At 42.3% G+C, this 27,302-nt stretch overlaps 1 pseudogene across 1 annotated transcript in view; it reads right to left on the bottom strand.

The window, feature by feature from the left end:
* Positions 1-11,150, bottom strand: part of LOC308308742 (NACHT, LRR and PYD domains-containing protein 3-like) — a 178,418-nt pseudogene extending 167,268 nt beyond the window's left edge. Inside the window, exon 1 of the transcript in view lies at positions 11,065-11,150. The product of the transcript in view is annotated as an NACHT, LRR and PYD domains-containing protein 3-like (transcript). The remainder of the gene's footprint in view (positions 1-11,064) is intronic.
* Between the last annotated feature and the right edge of the window lie 16,152 nt (positions 11,151-27,302).

Below are 27,302 nucleotides of genomic sequence, written 5' to 3'. Positions count from 1 at the left end.
ATATGAGTAACATTATTGTGTTCTGGTTCCTCAACATTGCTGTGACAAGAAAAACAAATACACATCAAACAAGAAGCAGAGTGAGTGAAGGGCTTTTCAGACGAGGTGAATGGAGGTAGTGGTCTCACTGTACTGGATGTAAATAGAAAAGTGACTGCGGTGAGATCTGATTTATTTAACCACATCTAGGTGAACATTCAGCCAAAATAGCAGATCTACAAGCTCATGACATAGATGTTGCAGGGACCCCCACTGTGTATTGTAAGAATATGTGGAGAATAACCTTTTCCATAGATTTCATAGATGGCTTCATAGAGTTGTTTGACATACATTATCATTTCTATTAATATGTTGGATTCATGTTAATGTGTTTTCAGACAGTGAACCTTTTTACTGTCATTTGCTCTGCTCTTTTTCCCTCTCACACCTACTCTCAGAAAATAGCAGATCTACAAGCTCACGTTCCCATCACACAAACAATTGGTGGGCCCCTGTAGTAACTCTGAGGACCCCCTAGGGGTCCCGGACCCCCTGTTGAAGAACCCTAACCCTGTAATTCATTGACCAGGATTCCTATCTATTCGTAGTCGCCTTCATTTCCACTTGTAAAGGACAAATACATATCATTTAGGGGGTCCAAAAGACCAAATACATATCATTAGGGGGTCCAAATACCAAATACATATAATTTAGGGGGTCCAAAAGACCAAATACATATAATTTAGGGGTTCCTCGCCAAATACATATCATCGCCAATTAATTGTATTAATACCAAATCACAACAAGTTTTCTCAATAGAGCAGAGAGCCCATCTTGTCCCATCCTGACCAAGCAGTGTCAAAGCTCTTATAAGAGAGAGATGCTGTTCATTGACATACTGTGTGTGTGGAGGTTCAGGTTCATTACTGAAGTCAATCAGTGCTCCTTTAGACCAGTCACTCTTCATGGACAGAAGGCTGGGTGTTGGAGATTCTGCTCTGTGGTGAACTCTTCTGAATCATACAAAAACAACAAGAAAATATGTCTTTAATTATCACATGATTGGGAAGTCAGTTTATTCAATATTCTGTATTGTGCTAAACTATTTTATATCCTGGGTGAACAGACAGTTATTGTTGCTTTACTGTGAAAGATATCTGTTTTTGAGTCAAATGCTTTAATTTTGAAGAGTGTTTTGGTGGACTTTGCTTCCTGTACAACGCAACCAGGAAACATTGCGTAACAGAACAACAGTGGGAACGGACCTGTTCTTTGATGCAAAAAGACCGCAAATTATTGATTGTCTTTTGAGATGATTAATTACAGTTGTAGCACCCCCTGAAGAGGCACAAGGTTAGTAGACATGGACTGTGTTTTGCTACTTACAATGGAGGACTTGTTCAGGCACACAGTATATTGAAGGGCATTGAATGAAAGAAATGTATTTCTGCAAGAAAGGCACATAGTAGGCCTATGGTGCTAAGGATAATGAGAACTAACTAATTCAGAGTTTGTTTTGCTACTCTTTCTGTAAGGTGTTGAAATGAAAATCGATTTGTGCATTGCAAAGGAAGGTATTGATATAAATATATCTAACAGTATGGTTAAAAAACGTAATTATTTCATGTAATTGTATGCACTTAAAAAGGTTAAAAATAGCATTTCATTGTTTGGGAGTTAAAAACCTTGCTGCTAAAAAGAAGAAAAACAAGTTCATGGTGAAGTCAGGTGCTTTATTTCATTGCAAAGTAAGGCTAATTACAGTCATTTTGAATTTGTTATTGAATGGTCAAGTTCAGGTTAAGGGACATACTGTACTGTATAGTGTTCTAGGGTGCATTTTAGAGCTTATGTGAGCTAATGTTATGGTACTGCTGTTTTTGCACTATGAATGGGAAACTAACAGAGTATTTTTGTTTGTGTTTTTGTATTGTCTTGTCAGTTCTTACGTTGGTCTCTGGATTATAATAAATTCATGATCATCAGTTCAAGTCTTGACCATATTTCGGTGGGGTCCGCTACAACACACCATAATAACAACAGCATGGTCAGTCAGCTTCATATTCAACAGCATGTGGTCAGCAAGCTTCATATTCAACACACCATAACAACAGCATGGTCAGTCAGCTTCATGTTCCTCCACTGGCCATTAGGGGGAGCCATGCTACCACTGTAGACTACTAACAACTCTAATGAAATCCCAGGATTTAAGTGGTTTGTTTATCAAATAAAATAAATGGCAAATAAGTGGAGCTTACATTATGCGTCACAGTGTCATAGGTTGAACTATTATTCATAAACTCCACATAACTTTCAGTCTATAGGTAATGATTGGACAGGGAGGGGCCAGGGTTGGGACTCGTTAGGATTTTAACGATTCCGAGTCCTTATCCCTCTTAACGATTCCGGTTCCTAACGGTTCTCTTAACGGTTCCAATATATATATTTTTTCATATTTTCTGACACTGACGCTTCTGTATGTCCTATAGAAAAATAAAACATGAACGATTGAGACCATTTAACAGTAGTTGTTTACATAAGCCTAATGGGCGTTCAAATAAATAATAATTTAGGTATAGTTGTTGTAATACAAATTTATATTGTAATATAATCACAGTTAACACAATTAGTGCCTCTTAATCTGAAAGTTGCTTGGTGCCTCGGTGCCACGCAGTTTCCTCCATAGGCCGCCGCTATTATTTTGAAGGGCTGGAAGGGGGTTGTTTTTGTTTTTTTGGATTATCACTTGACGGCAACGATTACGTCATCTAGTCACATGACAGTGTGGGACAAGAAGAGGAAGATGGCTGCGCCCTGCCTTGTGCCTTGTTTACATTTAGATCTGCTGCAAAATGTCTCAAAATGGCTATTTTGTTTAAATGAAGTTTCTTTATGGGCCTCTCCATTGACTTAACATTGAGGAGCTTCACTTCGCGTGCACGCCCAACGTGCGTTGTAAACAAATCGCCGACATTACCGATGCGGGCGGGACCGGAGCGACATTAAGTAAGTAATAATATCTTTACTGTATATACAGTAAGATTCACAGTCCTCACCGTCAACGGCGCCATGGTATTAACCCTTTCAATGACGGTGAGCGCCGTCTACAGCAGCAGAACAGTTAAGGGTCAATTTGTTTCTTACCAATAGGGCTACTTTTGTGTAATTGAAAATGTAGATATATTCATGTGGTGTGTGGTGTGGTGTGGTGTGGTACTAAAGCTGCAGTGGAAAAGGGGCTATTGTGAAGTCAGGTTTCTAAACGTCGCGCCCATCTGTATGTTTAAGGCTTTAAGCGTTGGTTAAAATAGCTGATCTACAAGCTCATGTTGTCTTGTGGATGCGACGCGTTGTGAGCTTGCAGATCAGCTATTTTCGGCATGCAACACAGCGAAGTAGTCAGGCTTTACTTGCGTTGCAACTTGCAAAGACGTAACAAGGAAGAAGAGAAGCACCCAGGCAGACGGCACAGAGGAGCGCCTCAGTCCGCTCACATATCAACTTTCGCGAGGTCTTCTGCAGCTGCGGGTGTTATTTGGAGCATAATGTGAAATGTGAATGAAAAGAAAGATGCGAGGACAGAAGACCGCGGACCGAACGAGCCTACGAGCGCCGCTCATGGACGTCAGAATGAACGCGCTTCCAGTGAGCTGAAGTACAGCCAAACTTTGGAAGACTTCTGTCTCTTCGGCACCATGCTGTTTGTTTATCACGCTGCTTGTTGGTGTGTTCAGTTGTCGTCGCTCTCACTCGCGCTGCTCAGTGACGCGGACATTCCCAGCATTCTTTCTGTTGAGGTGGCCTGACGTCACCACATGCTGCTTGCAATGGAATGCACATTAAATGCGCGCTGATGAGACCTAACTCTATGGATGAGACCCGTTAAGAGAATCGGACCGGCAAAAATGATTGACCCGGTTCTGGACCCGCTATCATGGAACCGGGTCCTAAAAAGAACCGGTTTCGGGTCCCAACCCTAGGGAGGGCACACTATTATAATACTCTGTTTTATGTTAACAATGTGCACACTGTGCAACACATGTGCCATAGTGTTGTGTTTAATGTAATGGATTGACATACTGTGTGTGTGGAGGTCCAGGTTCATCACTGAAGTAAAGAGGTTCATTTTTAGACCAGTCACTCTTCATATACACACAGCTGGCTGTTGGAGACTCTGCTCTGTGGTCAACACTTCTGGAATCATAACAAATGTTTACACAGTTTTTCAGGTCAGGATTTAGATGTCGTTTTTTAGAATCGGCCTCAGTCCTGAATGGGTTAATGAAATGAACACATAAATAGCACCGCTCACCTCACACTAGGTGTTATTTTTTATATATATCTAACTATTAATCAAGAAAATGTCTGTCTGTCCACCAAGTGTGAAGTGAGCGTCCTTTATGCAAGCTTGAGGATTGGTCAAGCAACAGGTTAGTGTGGCCTACGGGTAAGGACTAGTAATTTGCACACAGTGCAACACACGTGTCACGTTATAGTGTTGTGTAGCCTATAATGTAATGGATTGACATACTGTGTGTGTGGAGGTCCAGGTTCATCACTGAAGTTAAGAGGTTCATCTTTAGACCAGTCACTCTTCATAGACACACAGCTGGCTGTTGGAGAATCTGCTCTGTGGTCAACACTTCTGGAATCATAATAAATGTTTATACCGTTTTTAATGAATATTTTAAGTTTTTCAGGAATATTTCAGGTCAGGATTAAGACACCGGCTAGAGTAGACGAATATGGACCTTTTTCTAAACTATTTTTTTTGTTTGGTGGTTTCAGCCACATGGAAACTGATATTTGGGCCGCTAAAACAGATCTTTTTGTAAACTGATAAATAAGTCAAGATTTACCAAAATATCCGCTTCAGTGGATCTTTGTGGACTGGAAAAACTGAGCTGCTGTGTAAACGATGACGTTGAGTGCGTGCATGAGTGCATTGCTCCATGCATGTGTGAGGCTCCGTCCAAACATTTGCTACAGCTATCATCATGTCCGTGTCGTTTGAGAACGAGGGGGAGGAGGGTGGGTCCAATTCATTCTCAATGAAGGTCACATGGTTTTTTGTCTCTTGCAAATCTCTTGGCCAAAAGAGCAAGAGACACGGCAACGAGAGAATGCATTTGGATTCATGTCAATTTGTGTTTTCAGATATTATACTTAATAAACTTGACCTTTCACTCTGTACTTAGTCTGCTCTTTTTTCTCCTCTAGTCTACACCAAACCTCTTTGCCGAAAATAGCAGATCTACAAGCTCCTGGATCTGCTATTTTTGGCTAAAGTTCCCTAAATATGGACGCTAGGGTTCAAATCATTAATATAAAAAAGGAGAAAAAAGTTTGTATCACACAAAGATTTGGAGGACCCCCTGTAGAAACTCTGGGGACCCCCTAGGGGTCCCGGACCCCCTGTTGAAGACCCCTGATTTAGAGGGTCCAAAAGGCCAAATACATATCATTTAGGGGGTCCAAAAGGCCAAATAAATGGTAAATGGTAAATGGTGCATTTATATAGCGCTTTTTATCCAAAGCGCTTTACAGAGATTGTGCATTACATTCACCCATTCACGCACACATTCATACACCTGTGGCAGAGGAAACCATGCAAGGCACCAACCTACTCACCGGGAGCAATTAGGGGTTCAGAGTCTTGCCCAAGGACCCTTCGACATTAACTCAGACATTAATTAAATACAGTACGTCCTCGCCAATTCAATTGTATTAAAGTGCCAAATCACAACAAGTTGTCTCTAGACACTGTTGTGGCAGAAATGTATACATTAACACATTTGTGCATTGAGTTCTTGTTGGGCTCCCATTCAGACTGATTGCTTTCACAGTGCATGTGCTAATTCAACTACAGCTGTCAATGTAAACGCTGAGCCGTCTCCCCCACGCTTACTTCATCTCTGTCAGCAAATCTGTATTTCTGTAACTGTTTGTATGTTGCCCTTATCTTTAGTACATGTCCTTAAAGGACCATGTTTAGCTGACAGCTCCTTCATGATCTGTAATGCTGTTACTCTGCTCAACTTTCTGACTTTTAAATAAAACTTTGTCAATCCTCCTTCATCCCACAACATTTCCATGTAGAACAGAGAGCCCATCTTGTCCCATCCTGACCAAGCAGTGTGAAAGCTCTTATAAGAGAGAGATTCTGTTCATTGACATACTGTTTGTGTGGAGGTCCAGGTTCATTACTGAAGTCAATCACTGCTCCTTTAGAGCAGTCACTCTTCATGGACAGAAGGCTGGGTGTTGGAGACTCTGCTCTGGGGTGAACACTTCTGGAATCATAATACATGTTTGTATAGTTATAATGTGAATGAAAATAATCTGTTTTAACCACAAAGAATTGGCGGATCCCTGTAGTAACTCTGAGGACCCCCTAGGGGTCCCGGGCCCCCATTGTAGACATGCACGCACGCACGCACGCACGCACGCACACACACACACACACACACACACACACACACACACACACACACACACACACACACACACACACACACACACACACACACACACACACACACACACACACACACACACACACACACCAGAGATGCCCACGAGTCTCATGATCACGAGTCGAGTCAAGAGTCTTTGGGGGAGGAGTCCGAGTCGAGTGTCGAGTCTCTGGGGGACGTGGGGGACGAGTCGAGTCGAGTCTCAAGTCTTTAAGTGGCGAGTCCGAGTCGAGTTACGAGTCTTTATATACATATATATCTTTTTTTATTATTTTTTATAATGATCTAGCCTCCAGCTGAAAAAGTTAGATGGCGCATCATGATCACCCGGTACTCACAGATACAGCTACAGCAGCAGCCAGAAGCCATGGCAGGCTAAATTAGGAAAGACACATGCATGTATGTACTCACAATCACGCTACGGAGGCTGTTAAATGTTCCACGATTAATAATAATGGATCCATTTCCCCCAGAAAACAGCTCTGAAGTAGACCTCCTGCCTCTCCTTCCTCGGTGAAAGTTCCTTGGAAGCAGAGGCGTAGCCATGGGTGGGCCTGACTAGGCCTAGGCCCACCCATTTCGTTTTTGTGCCCACCCAAAAAAATAAAATAAAAAATAAAAAATTATATATATTTTTTATTTATTTTATTTTATTACATATATTATATTTTTTATAGCATATTAAGTCATTTTGATGATAGTCGCATCCTTACAACAACTAAAATAACATAACATCATCATGTGGACGCTATAATGTGCAACAAGCGTCCTTCCCTGCTCGCAGCCAAGCATGTCTAGACTAGTGTGTCATGTAATTCTAATTTAGTCCATTTACTTCCTGTAAGTAGTCGACTTAAAAATAAAACCAATTGCTTATATATCATCATATTACGGCAGGGTCTTATTTTGAAATCCACCGTTACAGGAAATGCTTAAGCGTGTTGGGCTACTTGTCAAGAGTTGTTGCAGCCTGCACAATGTATACAGGATTCACGTGGATTATACTGACTCAAGCTTTTTGACTAATCTAAAGTTCATATTCATGATATGAAACCATGCTCCTGGGACTTAAAACAATACACAGCGTTTGAAAGCAGCAATAGGTGAGTGAGACTGGTTAATTACGTTCTGCTGGCTTGGCTGTTTTTGTTGTGGGAGAGGGAGAAGCGTCAGAGCTCTGATAAAAAGTTGACGGTGCAATTAAACATTTCGGTCTTTTCTCTTCATAGTTGTTTATTTTGTCTTGCACCAGTGACTAGGCTACTGGGTCAGTCTGCAATATCTCTCTGTGATACATTAGCGTTGTGCTCCGTGTGTATAGTCTTATACTAACAGGAGTGTTGTCAATTAAAATAAGCATCTCATGCCGTCATGTTACCGGCTTCTTCTCTAATATGCCATTCTGTTTTTGCACGGCTGGAATGACCCGCGCATCACTAGTGGACACCACGCATGAATTGATTATTTAATCATGCAAACCCGACCCAAATCGCACCAGAAGACCCGATCCGACCCGAAAAACATGGATTTTTTTTCGCTCGCGCGGCGCGCACCCAGGCCCACCCAGTTGGGCTCAGGCCCAGTCGCCGGTTCGATTCTGTCTACGCCACTGCTTGGAAGCAACGCAGTTATGTCCAATAGTAGCAGGGTCCCCGGACGTCCGATCATCATCCAATGAATAAAATAATCCCAAAACCAGCCACACTTCAGTTGCTTGCTTGACACTTAAATCCTTTTTGTAGACCTTTGTAGCTATCTGTACTGACATTTTCCTAAGACAGCTTGAGCTAGACAAGTACTCAAATGTTGTTTTTAATAGGAATTGCGAAGCAATCACAATTTTTCTATTTGAAGAAGCCGCCAGAGCTGGACAGTAAGCAACATAACACTTTACTGCAGTTACTGCCGTAAAACGTATCGCTACTGGTTACCATAGCGACGTGTACTCTGTGGGGATTGGACCTGGGAATACATTTTACATCACTGTCGTAAACGTTTGTTGCCGGCGTATAATTAATATACTATATTAATTAAATTGTACTGGCAAGTGCATGATTGTATTCATGATCACTCCTTTACTGTATTAATATAAACAGACAGTATGTCAGGATTGATACATTACTTAGTCATTGATACAGCATCATTTTCAATAGCAGTTTTAGTTAAGATATAAATTAAAAAAAATAAACGTGGTTCAACATAATCTTTATTCCAAAATAAAGCTTTTCTTTTACTTCTTTAGCATAAAGTTTTTTTTCCCTTTCATTTCCACTCCCCTCCTGCTTTTTTAAAAGCTATTTTTCTTTTTTAAAGTTACTGCAGTGCTGTGAAGAATCCTGACAGCACAACTGTAACATTACGGGCATATTTGGCATAACTTCACGTTAATGCTTTGAACAATAATTACGTGGGGTTAATTAGTAGATGCAGCTGGTGGAATTGACATCATGAAGAGAAGAGCCCACCGGAGAAAAAAGTGAAAACCCGACAATCCTATTATCTTATCAAATTATTAAACAAATGCCACGTTAACTGAAGTAGAATAGCTGATGATGAGCTAAACATATGTGTTTTATTTCGCCGTTTTAATATTTAAATCTTATTCTGAAAGGCTGCATGCAGCAGCTGTCCTGCCTACTGCTGCTACTGAACTAACAGCCTAGGCCTAGGCTACTGTAGGTTTATTGTTCAGCCTATAAACCTCTCAAAATCAACTATGGCTTATATTGTTTAGCCTATAAGGCTCCCAAAAAATCAGAGTTGCAAGCTATTAATCCACCTTGTCATGGCGCGTCGGCGTCTAGATATCATGGAAAGACGCACTATAGCCTATACGTGCGAGCGCAACAGATACAAAAAAAAATTTAATAATCCTCTAGCAGTGTAACAGTAGGGCTACTGGGCATGGTAACCTCACGTTACTGCTTTAAACAATAAGTTAACTTACGAGGGGTTAATGAGCTCAGCTATTAGACCTATATAGCTGCAGCTGGTGGTAGTGGAACATTATTAATATTATTACGAGAGGAGGCTGCGCTCTGGAGAGAAACCCGACGTTAGATAAGCAGGTTCTCACAGATAATCCTATCATTTTATACAATTATTGAACAAATGCCAGGTTAGCTGAAGTAAAATAGCTGATGATGAGCTAAACATATATGTTTTATTTCGCCGTTTTAATATTTAAATCTTAGGATGAAAGGTCCATGCAGACGGCTGTGTCTGCCACGCTTTGCGAGACAGACTGCGGTTTTCCCAATGGCCCTGAGCTGCGGGCGGTCCAAGTGAACACAGCGAAGCGCTCCTGGGCTGGCCCCCACCGTTGCGCTTAAGTACGTTGGGAAAAACAACGCGGTCGCCGCTGTCTCCGTGCGCAACACTCAGCAGCACAGCGGCGCGCAGCCGCGCAACAGAGAAGAAAGAAAGAAGAAAGGAGAAGGAAAGGCAATATTTGTCGTGCTTGTCATGCATTATAGTGCTTAAAATAAAGATTGTTAACGTCGTGAACAATCTTTATTTTAAGCACCGCTCATAAGACTCGTGAACTTAACGAGACTTATGAGCACGAGTCGAGTCAAGTCACGAGTTTTTGAGGGGCGAGTCCGAGTCGAGTGACGAGTCGCCAAAAGTGTCACTCGATTCGACTCGAGTGACGAGTCTTTAACTCGAGTCCCCATCTCTGACACACACACACACACACACACACTCTGTCACCTATATACTGTATCATCTGTCTTCAGTGTAGTCAAGGATCCATTAGTTGAGAGAGAGTTGAAGGAGGGACCCCTTAGCTGAGAGAGAGAGATGTAGCAGGGACCCCTGAGCTGAGAGAGAGAGAGAGAGAGAGAGATGTAGCAGGGACCCCTTAGCTGAGAGAGAGAGAGAGAGAGAGAGAGAGATAGAGAGAGAGAGAGAGAGAGAGAGAGAGAGAGAGAGAGATGTAGCAGAGACCCCTTAGCTGAGAGAGAGAGATGTAGCAGGGACCCTGTGACCTTAGCTGACCTTAGCTGAGAGAGAGATGAAACAGGGACCCCTTCAGGAAGTAACCAAAAACAGAAAAGGTACAGACTGTTATTGGCTCCACTCTTTTTCCACCTACTCTCAGAAAATAGCAGATCTACAAGCTATATAGCTTGTATATATCATTTAGGGGGTCCTCGCACAGCTGGCTGTTTCGTTTTTTATGTAAACAGTGGCGGTTACGTCTATTTCAATGGATTTTTTTTTATTCGAAAGCTGTCACCCAGTCTACACGTCTACATCGCGCACAGATCGTGCACGATGCGTGCCCACGTTAAAAGGTAAGGACAATTTGGCAGCTGCTTAGTTCAGCAACTTCAGCTATGTTTAAAATGGCAGCAAAAAAAACGAATTGGTCAAGTGCTGAAATCAGCGGTGTGTTATTTCTAGATAACAGACTGCGTAAGACCATGTAAAGTCGTAAACAAACACACAGTGTCATTTACAATAATATAAAAATCTTGTAAGGCCGCCACCTCCGCTTCGCATTGGTGGCATCAATCGGGATTTTATCTCTCGATAACGACCGCTGAGCCAGAGATTATCCCTTACACATTAGACTGTATATTGTATAGGAGGAATCACATACGTTGTGTCAGCAGGTTGATCTTTAGAACGGTCACTGTTCACTGATAGAGACTCTGGTCTGTCTCTTCTCTTCTCCTCTGTGTCCATGACGCTCTTTATTCAACCTGTCAAATAAATAGATCACAATCATTATGTTGGATGACATAATCACACACACACACACACACACACACACACACACACACACACACACACACACACACACACACACACACACACACACACACACACACACACACACACACACACACACACACACACACACACACACACCCTGCAGGCAGAGAGACAGAGAGAGAGAGAGACAGAGACAGAGACAGAGACAGAGAGAGAGAAAACACAAAGATACAATTTGCCTATTTACTAGGTGAGAAAGCCGAATGTTCAAGGTCGGCAGCAAAATATGTAGCAGCCTGTCACAAAATGAGGGACAACGGGTGAACACTATAAGTGTTGATCACTATGAATAGACTAATGTCATTTTGCTTATATTTTTCTTTGTTTTAGTTCATATTGTTCTGATTTTGAATATGTATTATTTATGTTATTATTTTGTATCATACTGTATTGTAATGCTTTGGCAATGTAAGACTCCTCTGTGTCCATGACGCTCTTTATTCAACCTGTCAAATAAATAGATCACAATCATTATGTTGGATGACATAATCTCACACACACACACACACACACACACACACACACACACACACACACACACACACACACACACACACACACACACACACACACACACACACACACACACACACACACACACACACACACACACACACACAGAGAGAGAGAGAGAGAGAGAGAGAGACAGAGACAGAGAGAGAGAGACAGAGACAGAGACAGAGACAGAGACAGAGAAAGTAATGCAGAGACATGTGATGCAGATGTTTAACAACATGGCACCAAATTGACGGGTCCATTTAGTTTCATTTTACGCTCTCAAGAGTTAAAGATCCATAAGGTTCCATTTGGCTACCAACCCCTTCAAGGACCACCGATGGTCCCCGGACCACTGGTTGAAAACCACTGTTATAGAACATAATATATAACTATATCACCCTGCATTTATCACATCAGTCTCTAGAACATAATATACAAAAACGTACTACCGTATACATTTATCACTAGAAGGATGTTTCCATCGTCTCACTCCTCTGCTGTTGGTTAAGATGGAGTCTCCGTCATTAACTTCTCAAAATGGAGGCTGTAGACAGCGCAGAGAGAGAGACAGAAATAAAGTGTGTGAGGGGGGGGGGGGGAAATAACCACAAAGCAGAAGTAAGAAGTTACACATCATCACTATATGTCAGGAGGAAACCGTTGTGTGCGTGCATGTGTGCGTGCGTGTGTGTGTGCGTGCGATTCAAGGCTTCTCTCTATTTTACAAGTAATAATCTAGTGACAAACGTAAAAGCAGTGAAAAATAAAACACACCATAAAGAAAACTTCACAATATAACAAGAATCACATGACCTCATTACCCTCAGGTCACATGACTTATTTTCACCTGTCACTCTGCCGGAGTGACAGAGTGACACTTGTATCCAGGCCTGGAATGTCATCATTTTAGGGGCAAGGCCACTTGACCTTTAGGGTACAATGCCAGGGCAGAGAGGCCATCAAATAAAACAAGATTTTAGTCCATTGAAATCATTAATTGAATTTAATATATAAAAATACTGGATTGGTTTGGGGACTAAACAAGACACTGGTGTCTACATGACAAGAAAGACACTTGTGTCTACATGCAGAGACAGAGGAGAAAGTAGCACAGTCAGCTGGGGCATTAAGGCCACTGTGGCCTCAGGTCATGCCATTGGTTTGAGGGGCACAAGGCCAAACTGAGGGGCAACGGCGGCCATGGCCTTCATGGCCTCCCTGAAATTCCTATCTTTATGTACCAGTAAGACGCCCTAAGGGCGAGAAGACATGGGCGTGTGCACATGGGTGCATCTGCCTGGGCAGACTGCTGGGTGAGCACTGGCGCTTTGTCAGTGTATCAACTTTGACCCAAAAAATGCACAGACCTGCTTGGTTGTTTAAGTTGGCCAAAATGTGTCGGTGATGGTATTGGTTGCCCTAACAGGGCATCATCTGGGAATGCCCATGCATATTATGGACTTAATATTGACGTTTTCAGGGTAGGGCGTAAAATGTATGCTAATTACATTTCGGGCCCTTTGAGAACGCTGAGTTGGTTGAGTCATCATTGTGATGTCAGAACAGGTCAGTGCAAAGTGAAGTGTAAAGGGACATTCATATACGTAATCACTTTTGATACACTGTCTATTTCGCATGGACATATGTCACATATCGGAACGGCTAGCACCGCTCCAAAATTAATCTTCAGACCTCCCAAAACAAACTGGTACGACTAAACCTCTGCTTTAAGACCATGACCCACCTAATTCCAACACACTTTGCTAGTTTAGGATGACTTAAGGTAGGCGCACACTACCTGTCCTGACAATCGGGGAATTTAATTTAATTGCCTTGCTTCTGAATTCGTCTAGTGTGAGGGCTCACAGATCCAATCTGAGCCCTGCAGAGTGGCTCGGAGGACGATCAGGGCCTGCCCGACTCTTTTCAAAAATGTTTGATATTTTTCTGGATCACTACTGGTCTTGAATAGCAGCGGCGGACGCAAGACACAGGGACTGTTGCTGGTGAGAGCCGCTGATCCGAGTCTGAGCATAGTATCTGAGCGACGGATCTCTCTCTCTCTTTTTCTCTCCATATCTCCCTCCCTCCACACACACACACACACACACACACACACACACACACACACACACACACACACACACACACACACACACACACACACACACACACACACACACACACACACACACACACACACACACACAGAGACACACTTTTCATACCGTCTGTCCATCCAGAATTAAAACTCAATGGGAGCAGGTTTGTTTTGCGACTTATCACGGGCATCATGAGAAGCAAGACGCAGCAGCAGAGCAGCGTTGACTACTACTAGTTTAGCAGTGTAGAGACGGTAAAAATCAGAGTTGTTGTGCAGATCCATGGATGGACATGAAACGTGTCAAAGTGAACTCATATGATCAAAATGGGACCCTAATTCCATATTAAAGAGTTTTTTTTTCTCCATTGCGCGAGTGCCGAGGCGAGATGTGTTTGTGTGTTAGGATGGCTCAGGGTAGAAGACAGGGTTACGTTATATGGAATCTCCTCACATCATCATTATTATATTTAGAACAAAATATAACATTCTCATTCACCTACTCTGACACCAATCACACCATCATATGGAATGTCCTCACATCATCCATTAAAGGATGTGAAACATTGGTTTAGGTTTCTTTCCAAATCTGTCCTGAAAAACATCTGTCAGAAAACCACACAGGGAGGTTGATTTTATATAGGTGAATCAATCAATCCAACGCACTGGTTCTCAATGAGGGGTCCAGGGATCCCCATGGGTCCTTGAGGGGGATCCAGGGGGTCCCCAGCAAAATGAGGACCAGTGTAAACATGTAAGCCTTATATATATTTGTGTTGTTGTTGTTGTTGTTGTTGTTCAAATATAGCAGATCTACATGCTCCCAATTTGTTGCATTGCAACAAGTTCTATGCTTGTAGATATGCTATTTTCAAAATAAATGTGGAAAGATCTTGAGACATCTAAAGTGATGGGGGTCCCTATTACAACACCTTTTCATATGGGGGGTCCCAACATCTTTTCATATGGGGGTCCCTGGTACAACCCTTTTCATATGGGGGTCCCTGGTACAACATCTTTTCATATGGGGGTCCCTGGTACAACATCTTTTGGTTACAGGTTTCTTTGTCCAGATCAATATGAGACAAAGTGTCACTTTTTTATACATACATGGTTGGGGTGGTTTTACTGTCTGACGATCATTAATTCACTGACTTGTTATTGAATGAGTTATTGTTAAACATATTACTGTAGTTAAGCCCTTAACCTCACTCAGTGACATCACACACACACACACACACAAAGTGTCATGAGACACACATCACACTGAGATTCATTAAAAGGAAGTCTTTACTTTAGTTGTGTTGAAACTTTAAGAAGAGGAAATGATACTGATACGCACACGCACACACACACACACACACACACACACACACACACACACACACACACACACACACACACACACACACACACACACACACACACACACACACACACACACACACACACACTAGAGTTGTCAAAGGCCCGATCCTACTGCAGAAAAGCACAGGGACTATGTGATAATCTAGCTGACATTAAGGTTATGGTGTTTTCACTCTCACAGAAAGGATGGTGGAGAAACCAGCTGAACCCCAGAGTTCATTTATGTGACAGTCAATGTTATGTTGTTTATCTGAAGTGTGTATAAAACATGCACGTGATGTGGCCACTGTCAGCTGATCTGTTCACTCTGTATCTGGTCCTGGCAGCTGCATATAGCTTCTCATGTAACTAACAGTAGACAGAGACATGGTACTGTCAGCTACATATAGCTTCTCATGTAACTAACAGTAGAAAGAGACATGGTCCTGTCAGCTACATATAGCTTCTCATGCAACTAACAGTAGACAGAGACATGGTCCTGTCAGCTACATATAGCTTCTCATGTAACTAACAGTAGACAGCATGGTCCTGTCAGCTACATATAGCTTCTCATGCAACTAACAGTAGACAGCATGGTCCTGTCAGCTACATATAGCTTCTCATGTAACTAACAGTAGACAGAGACATGGTACTGTCAGCTACATATAGCTTCTCATGTAACTAACAGTAGACAGCATGGTCCTGTCAGCTACATATAGCTTCTCATGTAACTAACAGTAGACAGAGACATGGTCTTGTCAGCTACATATAGCTTATCATGTAACTAACAGTAGTCAGCATGGTCCTGTCAGCTACACATAGCAGAGATGTGAGAGAGAAAGTGTTCAGTATAACTCACAGAGGTATTTGGCCGTGGACCCCCACCTAAAGTGTGTTGTGCCAGGAAGACCCCCAGAAAAGAAGATCTGTGTAAAAAAAATCTGAATTACTCAAAGTGTTTCAAACATTTTCAAGATTTTCCCCAGACTAGCCGATGTAAAAGCTTGGACTTATATTATAGAAGTTGTGTGACTGTGAACTTAGTAGCTATAATACTAAGCCTGCTGCGGAGGTAATCAGCCCATGTTCTCTGAGCAAGGCTCCATGTTTATTTCGTCCTTAACCCTTAAGTTCTGTTCGGGTCATTTTGACCCGTTTTACATTTTCATTTGGAAAAAAAAGGTAGAAGTTTACATTTTTTCCACCTGAAACTGACTGGCCTTAAAGATTCTTCTGAGATGAACATGTAAAAAAAATATTTTTGCACTACACCCATGCTACACCCCCCTCATATTTTTTGAACCTTAAGTGCTGTTCGGGTCATTTTGACCCGGGAAGCACAGATGCACAGAAATACGCAGTATTATGCCAAAACACAGACACACAGTCACTCCCATTCTAACACCCCCCTTCCGAAGCCCTGTTCCGACCCCCCCCCCCCTCCCCTCCCCCCCACACCTAACCCCCCCTCCCCTGATGCACAGAAATACAAGGAATCATGTACAAACACAGATACACAATCACCCCTAACACCTTCCACCCCTCCCCCCTCCAACCCCCCTCACCTCACCCTTACCCCCTCCCCTCCAAACCCCCCAACCCAACCCCCCTCCCTCCCTCCCTCCCTCCCACCCCCGCCACCCCAGACGCACAGAAATAAACTAAAGCATGTATACACAGACACAAATTCACCTCCTTCCCCCTCCTATCGCCCTCACCCCCCCCCCCCCCCCCACACACACACACCCTTCACCCCCTCTCCTCCTCACCCCTCCCCTCCTCACCCCTCACACTCACCCCTCACTTATCTGAAGTTTTCCTTGTGACTGTACTGTATCTTAGGGGAAATTTTACATTATTTTACATAAACATAAGGTGCTGTAAAGTAACACTGTAATTCAGGAGTGCTGTGGATGAAAATGATGTTTACAGGGGTGCCCTGAGACCAAAGTGTTTGAATACCTCTGTCCTAGTGTATACGTTCAAGTGTATATTCATATGTGACGTTCATGTGTGTTCACATGTGTGTTCAGCTCTATGTGAGAATGATGTCCTGTTCTTGATCCACAAGTATTCAATTAATGGGCATGTTGAAAAAAAAAGGTTTTCATGCAAAAAATGCATGAAAACATTGTCTGATTTTCATTGTTTCCTATAAGCATGAGCAATATTGCCCAGTATTAAATAAAGTAGTTTTTTTACATGAATTTCAGCTAAATCAGTAAAAACGCCTAGCTCTTTCAGTGTTTAATGTGATATAGCAAAGCAGAAATGCAAACATTTACCATATATATCATATGAATTGTTTGGTATTGAGTCAAAGTCAATGTATCATGATGATTTGTTAAGTTAAAATTTATATTAGTATTGTTTTTTTAAACCAAATATCCCCCGGGTCAAAATGACCCGAACAGAACGAAGGTGTAGTGAATCTGAACAGAACTTAAAGGGGAAGACCACCCATTTTCAATATTGAACTATGTCATTAATATACCTTAGAGGAGTTGTGTGGAAATAGAAAAAAAGTTCCCCCTCTTCTGTGTTGCCTAGAACTGGAGGATTGATTTTGGGGTTTGTATTGTAAATTACAACTTGATGACATCACACATTGTACTTTACAATACAAACCCCCAAATCAATCCTCCAGTTCTAGGCAACACAGAAGAGGGGGAACTTTTTTTCTATTTCCACACAACTCCTCTAAGTTATATTAATGACATATTTCAATATTGAAAATGGGTGGTCTTCCCCTTTAAGGGCTAATTTGGATGGTCAGCCCTATTTGCTACACACTGTTTCTTTAAATACAGAGTTGTAAAAGGGTAGAATGGCTGTTCTTAACAAATTGCCAATATTGAAAAAGAGGCTGCAGTGCATGCAGCGATTAAGTTTGTTTAGAAAAATGTCGGACTGTAGGCTGGGTCGGGCTCCAATTGTCAATAATATGTATGGGGCTTTGGGTCGGTCTGGGGCTGACGTTCTGTCAGGCTGGGTTGGGCTCGGGCTCAGATATTTAGGCCCGATTAAAGCTCTGGTGTCATAAAGTACCTTGGGTTCTGCACAGAGGTTCTGACCTATAGTCCTAGTGAGAGTCTGTGGCCAGCAGGAAGGCAGGACAGCACCTGAACCACCTTAGACTGACCTGAAACATTCAGGGTGTCACAGAGAATCCTGTATGGTGTGGGAACAGATGAGGTGGTGAATGTACCAGAACAGCCAGAGCATGCTGATCACTGTATGGTGTGGGAACAGACACTCCCAGATGAGGTGGTGCGTTTGACTGAATGTACTACAGGGAAGCCCCTTACACCCGTGACCATGTGGACTGACAAGCCTTACATTAAACTGTCAGCTGTTAGAGCCATAAACAAGGACATGGACAAAACGGAAAAGAAGAGAGGAAATAAAATAGGAAAAAAGGAAATGAATTATGCTGGCACTGAAACGACAATCTTTCATGTGTCGGTGTGCAGCGACTGCCAACTAATAGAGACTCTGAGGCGGCCACTGATACTTCAGTCTATCAAGCTACCAGAGCTATTTTTGATAGCTAATTTGTTTGTGATGAGGCCAACATGACCAGAAAATACAAACTGTTGATTTTGATGATATTTACTTTTCATTGCAGAAGACATGCTGTATACAGCTTGCCTAAAATGCACAATCCATTTTATATTCAAATGGTCCATGTGTCTATCTCCACTGAAAGTCAGTGACACTTTGTATCTGTCAGAGCATTATTAAAATAGCAGGTAAAGAGAGCAGAATGCAAACGGCAGACAGGCGTCTGACACTGCAATAATGATTACACAACTCAGGGCAGCGCTCTGTGGATTCGTCTATAGCGGGGAAACACAACCTTAGGCACGGGTGCCAACATTGGCACAGGGGAGGGTGGTGTTGAAACTTTAAGAAGAGGAAATGATACTGATACACGTCCGTGCGCGCGCCGCTCATTGCTAAATAAAAGTAAGTATCCTGTTCTGTCGGGGAAAAAAAGGTTTGTAAATCTGTACCGTGCGCCACTAGTATGAGTCACTCCCATATTCTGAACATTCCTACATTCTTGCTTCTAGTTGCTGACATGAAACCCAAGCATCACACACACACACACACACACACACACACACTGAATTACAGTAAAATAACTACAAATGCAAAATGTTACAACATGATCACTTTAACAAGCTATTATAATTATATTCTCCACACACAACATTAAAGTTCTCAACAGGCCTGAAAATGAAGGCCCGGTCCTACTGCAGAAGAAGCACACAGACTATGTGTCTGGTCAGCAGCAGAGATAATCTAGCTGACATTAAGGTCTCTTAAGGTTATGATGTTTCACTCTCACAGAAAGTAGAACAGAACTTAAAGGTTAAATGACATTCTGTTTTTACCAATCATAAAAGTCTTTGCCCTGGTCCTAAAAACATGTTTTAAAATGTTTAAACTTGAAAATCCACTCCATGGAGCCATGGTGTCTCTCTCTGTTTAGGTGTCATGAAAAACGGTCTGTCACCTGAAATACTCTAAACTCACCACCAGGGGAGCCTCTCTCTCCCACTCATTCTAACAAAATAAATATTAGTAGGCCTATAGTGCAGTAAGTACATGTACTTGAGTACAATTTTGAGTATTAGCCCTAACCCTAACCCTAACCCTTTCCAATTTTCAATTCTTATACTTCTACTCCACTACATCTCAGAGGCAAATGCACTTTATCTCTCCACTACAATCATTTGGAGGCTTTAGTTACTAGTAACTTTGTAGATTTTGATTATTAATACAAATCAATCACTTCAGCCCTTATAGGACAGCGATTCTCAAACTATGGTACCCAAAGTGGCCACACACACACACGCACGCGCACGCACATACAGATCTGCGGCCGCCCCGGCTCCAACACACAGAGATGCGTGCTCGCATTTTTTGTTGCTTTCGCACAAGACAGTGGCTGTGACACAGACACACACACACAACCATGGCAGCTAAAGAGGCTGAGCTAAGCCCTGGCCTGAGGCATACGCGTCTGCATGATCAGCGGGGAATTGTGTCATTACGAGCCGAGGCGCGGGTGTTTTTTCTTACCCCGGGAACGATACATTACCGGAGCCCTGCGGTTACTATGTACCTTCGCGGAGTTCAATTTAGACCGTCGGCGCCGCGGTAACGTTCAGCTCCGCAATGCAGAAAAACGTCATGGTCCTTTGTAGTTATAGCAACATATTTTGGCTAAATGCCTCAGTTTAGAGAAACACATATTGCTTGTGTTATAGCGTTTTACTGTCTGCTCGCATTACTGTCTGTCTGTGTGTGTGTGTGTGTGTGTGTGTGTGTGTGTGTGTGTGTGTGTCACAGCAACGACAGAGTGTCGGTAAAAGGAGGGAGGTTCCACTTAGCTCTACCCCGGGGAGCAGTGCACTGTTAGTCGGACACAGCCGACACAGAGTGTCGGTAAGAAGGAGAGAGGTTCCGCTGTGCGCAAATACATAGCGATTTTAATTATTTCACTAAAGCATAAACAGACTACTTGATATGAAGGATATTGATGTAAATAAGATATTTGAATGGATAAATGTATTTTATATGCCCATATTTACAATTAAAGGACGATATAATGTAAGAGGTCACTTCCTCAAAACTTGGGCTGTGGAGAAATAACTCTATGGGAGAAATACAGACAGGGAGACTGGGAGAGAGGAGGACTGACGACGTATGAGTCCAGTATCCAATGAACTGCGCGTTTGAGACTCATTATGCAGAAACCGGCACAAACACACAGATAGCAGGAAAACCACTGCATGTCAAAAGTTGTGTTTTTTTTGGTGTAATTGAGGCCAGGGAACATTAAAAAAAGCATAAAAAACTCAAAATTTATTTTTGGATGTCACCACCCCTTTAAGGGCTAATTTAAGGGCTCACAGAAAGTACAATAGAGAAACCAGCTGAACCGCAGAGTTCATTTATGTGACAGTCAATGGTATATTGTTTATTTGAAGTGTGTTTAAACCATGCATGTGATGTGGCCACTGTCAGCTGGTCTGTTCACTCTGTATCTGGTCCTGGCAGCTGCATATAGCTTCTCATGTAACTACCAGTAGACAGAGACATGGTCCTGGCAGCTACATATAGCTTCTCATGCAACTAACAGTAGACAGAGACAGAGTGTTCAGTATAACTCACAGAGGTATTTGTCCGTGGACCCCCACCTGAAAATGTGTTGTGCCAGGGAGACCCCCAGAAGAAGATCTGTGTAAAAAAAAAAAAATCTGAATTACTCAAACATTTTCAAGATTTTCCCAAAAATTAAAAAATAGCCGATGTACAAGCATGGACTTTAACCCTAGAAGTCGTGTAACTGTGAACTTCGCTGCTGCTGCTGCCCCCACTCTTTGGAATAACCTTCCTTTAAATATTCAACATGCTCAGTCAATTGGGGTTTTTAAAATATCTCTTAAGACCCATTTATTCTCTGTAGCTTTAAATGTTGTTTATTTTTTTAATTATTTTTCTTTCTTTTTATCTGCCTTATCTGCTTTTATGTTCTTCCCTATGCCCTGTGATTGTTACACAGGTTTTGTTGTGCATTGATGCCTCCATGTACAGCACTTTGTGCAATTTTGTTGTTGTATACGGTATGTGCTTTATAAATAGAATTTGATTTGATTTGATTTGATTTATACTATGGCCTGCTGCCAAGGTCGTCAGCCCGTGTTCTCCAAGCGAGGCTCGTTATTTATTATTTCCTTAATTAGGATGGTTAGCCCTATTTGCTAAACACTGTTTCTTTTAATACAGACAGTTGTAAAAGGGTAGAATGACTGTTCTTAACACATTGTCAATATTTATTTAAAAAAAGTCTGCAGTGCATGCAGAGATTAAGCTTGTTTAGAAAAATGTTGGACTGTCGGCTTGGTTGGGCCAATTGTCAATAATATTTATGGGGCTTTGGGTCGGTCTGGGGCTGACGTTCTGTCGGGCTGGGTTGGGCTTGGGCTCAGATATTTAGGCCCGATTAAAGCTATGGTGTCATAAAGTAGCCTACCTTGGGGTTCTGCACAGAGGTTCTGACCTATAGTCCTCCTAGTGAGAGTTTGTAGCATTCTACTCTGCTACAAGTACACACAGAGCACTCACTGTATGGTGTGGGAACAGATGAGGTGGTGAATGTACCAGAACAGCCAGAGCATGCTGATCACTGTATGGTTTGAGAACAGCCACTCCCAGATGAGGTGGTATGTACTACAGGGAAGCCCCTTTCACCCGTTAGGATGTGGACTGACAAGCGTTACTTTAAGCTGTCAGCTGTTAGAGCCATAAACAAGGACAAGGACAAAATGGAAAGGAAGAGTGGAAAGAAGATAGGTGGGGTTGGCTGTGTGGAGTTTGCATGTTCTCCCCATGTCCCTCACAAAAAAGACAGAGAAGAAGAAAAACAAAGAAGAGAAAAAAGGAAATAAATTATGCTGGCACTGAAAATGGCAATCTTTCATGTGTCGGTGTGCAGTGACTGTCAAACTAATAGAGACTCTGAGGCGGCCACTGATACTTCAGTCTATCAAGCTACTAGAACTATATTTGATTTGAGTTAATTTGTTTGTGATGAGGCCAACACGACCAGAAAATACAAACTGTTGCTTTTGATATATATTTCATTGCAGAAGACAGGCTGTATACAGCTTGCCTAAAATGCACAATCCATTTCATATTCAAATTGTTCTATGTGAAATAAGACTGCGAGGATCAGAATGGGATTAGCTCAGGTTACTTTGCTTCTCTGTGCGTGCGTGCATGTGTGTGTGTGTGTGTGGTAGGCTACAGTACAACCCTTATCTTTTATTTGACACTTCCAATGTGAACAAGTCATAATGACCTGATGCAAGTCAGGTCACAGTCTTACACAACCTTGAATTAAGAACATATATTATACGTCCAGTCAACAAAGGAGGTGCAGTAGTAGTCATGCGTTTTTACAAATATGACCAGAGCATTAAAAGCCAACTCATGGATACACAACCCCACTGTAAGCGTAAAAACTAAGAAAGATGGTTTTATACATGTCTCACAAGAGATGTTTCATCACAGACAAGGAGAAAGGTGTTCCCAAAATACACAAAACCCTGGAGAACCCTCCCCTCCGCCCTATAGTGTCATCCATAGGCAGCCATACTGAGCCGTTGTCTCAATTACACTTTCGGAGACAATATGTACAAAACTTGCCATCCTACCTTGGTGATACTACTGATGTTCTGAATTTAATAAAACATTTGAAATGTGTACATGCTGATGTTATATTAGCTTCACTAGATGTGCAGAGTCTACACATGCATATCGCATGATGTTGGTAAAGAAGCCATTTCTCATTATTTAAATACACGCCCGGCACATATATTGCCATCCTCACCTTTTTTTACTGAACTAGCAGAGATAATTTTATCTAATAACTTTTTCAAAAACTCTGGGAATTTCCATCCACAATGCCAAGGAACAGCAATGGGCAGTGCCTTCTCCCCTTCATATGCCTGCTTGGTAATGGGGTTCTGGGAACAGAAGGTCATCCATAACCCTGTTAATAATACATTTCTCTCCAAAATAGCTCAATGGCGCAGGTACATTGATGATGTGCTGTTTATCTGGAAAGGCACCATAGATGAACTGCAAGCGTTCCTCCAGTCAACTCCATCACTAGGTAATTAACTTTCACCTTGGAGTTTAATGACAAAGACATAAACTTTCTAGACCTCACAATATTTAAGAGCAAAGATGGCCTGTTTGACACTACCATATATCACAAACCGCTTAGTAGAAACACGCTCCTAAGAGCCAACAGCAACAATTCTAAACAGCTCATCCGCAACATCCCTATTGGCCAATACTTCGCCTCAGACGCAACTGTAGCTCTACTTTAGATTTCAAATTAAAAGCTACAGACCTTACTAACCGCTTTGCAGAAAGAGGCTACAACCAAGCAGACTTAGACGCAGCCTATCATAGAGCTCTCTACACAGACAGAACGTCCTTACTCATCAAAACGCCTAAGCAGGCCCCCACTAGACCCTGTTTCTCAACACAGTAGGCCTATACGCCAGCGGCAGGGCTAATAAAAAAAATATTTCTCAAACACTGGCACATTTTGAAAAGTTATCCCAAACTTGCAAACATCTTTGCTAATCCTTCTCTTTTCTTTCAGACGCTCCAGAATAAGCCTTATTCACGGCCCGCCCACTCAGCAAATTTCTCAGCATCCCCCGGGTGCTGACATCAATTTAGAAGGGGAAGCGATAACAGAAATAGCTGGACTTAGAGCCAGCAAATCATTATTTCGAACGGTAAAGTAAATTATAATGCTTTGTGCCTTTTACTATCTTGTGTTCTTGATCATGCTAGCCGTATTTTATACTTTACTATTCGGAAATTGCATTAAATTTGCGATTTCTGTGTTAACTCTATAGGCTATAGTAGGATTTTCCCCTTCAAAATGTGACTTCAGCACCCGGGGGATGCTGAGTGGGTGGGCCATGAATAAGGCTAATCCTCAGAGACCGCCTAGTCCATTCGGACATGAATGCACCCTCTCCGCCGTCCTGGCTCCCTAAACCCCCACAAGGCTTTTATAAATGTGGAAATTGTGCCCAGTGCTCCAATTCAACAAACACAAAGTTTTTCACCCATCCACACACGGGTAAAAAATAAAAAATATCCTCATTTATCATTTGTAATTCAACTCATTTGGTCTACATGGTTAAATGACCTTGAAACCACTAAGAGACCACTGAAAGTACGTAGGCCTATTGGTGAACATAAGACGGCTCTCCGCACCAAAAATCTTGAATATGCCATAGCCAATCATGGCTCCCCAGCCTCCATCAAGTTTTAGGGGATAGAAAGAATCACAGCCCCACCACCACGGGGAGGTGATATAATATACACATTACTTTCTAGAGAAGCATTATGGATCCACAGCCTTGACGCTTTAGAGCCACACGGCCTAAATGAAGAATTAAGCCTATATTTTTAAAATATAGATGGTCCCTGGCATTATACTGTATATACTGTACATTGTGTTTTTAAATGTTTGGCATTTTTGGCCCCTATACTATATATAATCTGTGTCTCTCAATATTTCTCTATTCTAAATGGACTCACCTATGCAATGCTGACTTAACTGTTTTCCTATAATTATTTGTCCATGTAATAATTATATATGGGGCTGTGACATGCTGCACCTGGTGTCAGAGATCCGGCAGCCCCGTCCTCTCCTACACCTGTTCAAATTTACCTCTGTGTTTGCCTCCATTCATGACTCTGATGAAGATGCACTAGCATGGAAATGTCAGATACTTTTTATACTAGCACCTAAATAAAGGGCTTAAACTGTCTGAGCTGCTCCAGTGTCTCTCTCCTCTGCAAGTCAGTGACACTTTGTATCTGTCAGAGCAGTAAAATAGCAGGTAAAGCGAGCAGAATGCAGACAGCAGGCAAGCGTCTGACACTGCAATAATGATTACACAACTCAGAGCAGCGCTCTGTGGATTCGTCTATAGCGGGGAAACAACCTTAGGCACGGGTGCTAACATTGGCACAGGGGAGGGTGGTGTTGAAACTTTAAGAAGAGGAAATGATACTGATACACGTCCGTGCGCGCCGCTCATTGCTAAATAAAAGTAAGTATCCTGTTCTGTCGGGAAAAAAAAGGTTTGTAAATCTGTACCGTGCGCCACTAGTATGAGTCACTCCCACATTCCTCCATTCTTGCTTCTAGTTGCTGACATGAAACTCTCACACACACACACACACACACACACGCACACACACACACACACGCACGCACACGCACACACACACACACACACACACACACACACACACACACACACACACACACACACACACACACACACACACACACACACACACACACACCAGGGAGACCCCATGGACTTTAACCTTAGAAGTCGTGTAACTGTGAACTTCGCTGCTGCTGCTGCTCCCACTCTTTGGAATAACCTCCCTTTAAATATTCGACATGCTCAGTCAATTGGGGTTTTTAAATATCTCTCTTAAGACACATTTATTCTCTGTAGCTTTAAATGTTGTTTATTTTTTAAATTATTTTTCTTTCTTTTTATCTGCCTTATCTGCTTTTATGTTCTATGCCGTGTGATTGTTACATGCAGAGGTTTTGTTGTGCATTGATGCCTCAGCAGGCTTAATCAATAAAATGTACAGTACATGAAACAACTACGTTAACTAAGACTAATCACACACAAAGAGTTAAAACACACTGCTAATGTCAAAGGCTTCAGTCACATAGAAAGCGGGGTAGTCATGTGGTCAGGTGCAGAAGAGAAGCTGCTTCCTCTTTCTCTAGACCGATGTCTCAAGTCCTTAAATCAAATCCTATTTCCTTGCTTGTATGTTAGTTCCTCCCATTGAGGAAATAGAGAAGAGATGTCCCATTTCTGATGACAACATCACAGGTGATAGGCCAACTCCCTTATATGGGCGTTCTATTGTTAGTCGGCGGGACAAACATGCAAGGAAATAGGAAAGAAGTGTAGGAAATAGGATCTAATTTAAGGACTTGAGACGCAGCTTATGGCTGCGGCCACACATCGGACGCTTCGGCTCGAAACTCCCATCCACTCCCATGTTAAGAGAATACCCCGGAAGAGGTCTTTCGTCTTTCTTTTAACATGGGAGTTGATGGAAGTTTCGAGCTGAAGCGTCCGATGTGTTACCGTAGCCTACGTATCCACAAGTTTCCTATGTCCCATGAGCCTTTGCGCGAAAGGTGGGCATCACTTCCTGTCCTCTTAGCTGTTTCATACGATTGGTTGTTGTGCTGCTGTGGCACCTGAATCTCTGCATGGTGATTACATGGTGCTTTGTTCAGTGATTTCAATCAGCTGTGTAGAGGAAGTGAAGCAGTAAGCTTGTTGGGAAACTTGTGGATAGAGAAGAGGAAGTGCAGTTTGCACGCCAACAGGAACTGAGAGAGTGACAGTGGTGGAAAAAGTATGCACATTTTATAAGTAAAAGTATCATACTGCCATATAGAAATACTCTGTTACAAGTAAGCAGTCCGGAATTCAAAATGTACTTGAGTAAAA

The sequence above is a fragment of the Nannobrachium achirus genome (assembly GCF_963921795.1).
Source record: "Nannobrachium achirus genome assembly, chromosome: 23".
NCBI classification, from domain to species: Eukaryota; Metazoa; Chordata; class Actinopteri; order Myctophiformes; family Myctophidae; genus Nannobrachium; species Nannobrachium achirus.
Note: the sequence above shows the minus strand (reverse complement) of the source record. Positions and strands in the feature narration are given on the sequence as shown.